General features: G+C 56.4%; 1 non-coding gene across 1 annotated transcript; it reads right to left on the reverse strand.

Annotated features, from left to right (window-relative positions):
• Positions 1 to 334: 334 nt before the first annotated feature.
• On the reverse strand, positions 335 to 453 carry LOC112482271. The gene has a single exon (XR_003047240.1). It is a non-coding gene; the product is annotated as a 5S ribosomal RNA (ribosomal RNA).
• Positions 454 to 2,086: the final 1,633 nt, after the last annotated feature.

The raw sequence follows: 2,086 nt of genomic DNA on the forward strand, positions 1-2,086 counted from the left end.
CGGGACAGTGTGACGTGTACAGCACATCACTCGCTTAACTCACAGACGGTAAACCCCGCACCTTGCTACAGACGCAGCCTCGGAGGATGTGCATCGAACTGAGGGCAGAGGCCGGCTCCGAGAGGCAGCCGGGCCGAGGAAAAGCGAGGGCGGGGGGAGCTTTGTGCTAACAGTCGTGCTCGGGTTGTAATTTGTGACCGTGATGGCTGCACACGCCATCTCACATTTACTTTCTTTCTTTTTCTTTTTTTTCTTCGAGGCAAAGCAACCCTTGGTTGACCTCACAGATTGCAAGGACCCCGTCAGCTTACAATCCTTTATTTTTTTATTTTTCTGCCTACAGCACCTGGTTTTCCTAGGTGGTCTCCCATCCAAGTACTAACCAGGCCCGACCCTGCTTAGCTTCCGAGATCAGACGGGATCGGGCGTGCTCAGGGTGGCGTGGCCGCAGACTCACATGTACTTTCCAAGACCTGCTCTTTCTCATGGATACCTGACATCACGATACAAATGAAGTATGGGGAGGTGTTTGTATCATGTATGGAGATTTGTGAGGGGAATGCACCGAAGAAGTAGGAAGCCCACGTGCCTGGGAAGGGGGGCCTCTTCCTAAATCGTGTGTCTGGGAGAGGATGGGTTTCTGATCATTCGTGTGCATGCGTGTGTGCACACGCATGCGTCAGCATGATTCCGATCAGCGAAACCGCCCCACGATGATTTTGTTAAAAAGGCCGCAGGCACGTGTTCGGGGGCGGGGTGAGCGCTTGCCCACGCTGCTGGGGCAGGATAGCTTATCTTGCCCTGGCCACCCTCACGGGCGAGGGCACACTGGCGTGGGAATGAGCGATAACACGGTCTAGAGAGTGGATCGACCTCGTTATGCTTTACCTCGCTTGACGTACAAGCAACTTATGGAGTGCTGCGTGGCACGCCGCCCCTTCAGAGACGAGCGAGGCCGTTCGTACGAGTGGAAGGTGGGAGTGAGGCAGCCACCGAGGGCAAGCACAGCCTCTGACCGGGGGTCGGAGGCCTGCACAGTCACTCGAGGCGGGTTCCGGATCTGGTCAGAAGCTTCCAGGGGCAGGATAGCTTATCTTGCCCTGGCCGCCCTCACGGGCGCGGGCGCACTGGCGTGGGAATGAGCGATAACACGGTCTGGAGACTGGATCGACCTCGTTATGCTTTGCCTCGCTTGACGTACAAGCAACTTGCGGAGTGTTGCATGGCAGGCCGCCCCCTCAGAGACGAGCGAGGCCGTCGGTACGGGTGGAAGGGGGGAGTGAGTCAGCCACCGAGGGCAAGCACAGCCTCTGACCGGGGCTCGGGGGCCTGCACAGTCGCTCGAGGCGGGTTCCGGATCTGGTCAGAAGCTTCCAGCAACCACAACAATAGAAGGCCGGGGTCGGGTAGGAGGGGCAGAATGTAATCCGTTATAAGGTTCACCATCATTTTTGTGTAAAAAAAAATCAAATTTCAAGGAATTTTTTTAGTGTCCAATAATGAAACACGCAGGCATGTTTCCCATCGGCCCTCATCAGTAAACACCCTCCAGCAAATTTAGGAATGGGTCTCACCTGGCTCATTTCTTACAGCCTCCTTCAGTGGAGGCCTAATCTCAGAGCTAGTAAGATCAGGTTTAAGGGGGAATTCCACTTAAGAGTTAGTTTTCATTTCCATGACATGAAAAAAGAGTGACTGATGCTTCGTAGGACAATTAGCGCCGACACATGGTGCCAAGATCGTATTTCCCCAGGCGGGAGGTAGACGCCCTCTCATTTAGGTCCCCCGTTCCCCTCTGCTTCCCCTGTCCGTTTCCTGTCAGACTGGCCGCCTTGAATCCATTCGGCTCCCATCCTAGCTCCCTTCGTGGGGAGCAGACTCAGCTGGCTGTTCTCGGGTCCCAGGCGGTGGCCCGCGTGTGGGCGTCAGGGCACCGCCAGGCCCAGCGCCCTGAGATGTGCGGGCTCCCTGCAGTCAGGACGAGCGGGCTGGTGAGTCACTCTAATCCCATGGCGGGGTCGTGCGTGCGCAGCAAGGCCGCAGGTCCAGCTCTACAGGCGGCATCCTTTCTGTTCTAACAACCTAG

The sequence above is a fragment of the Pteropus alecto genome, unplaced genomic scaffold (assembly GCF_000325575.1).
Source record: "Pteropus alecto unplaced genomic scaffold, ASM32557v1 scaffold35, whole genome shotgun sequence".
NCBI classification, from domain to species: Eukaryota; Metazoa; Chordata; class Mammalia; order Chiroptera; family Pteropodidae; genus Pteropus; species Pteropus alecto.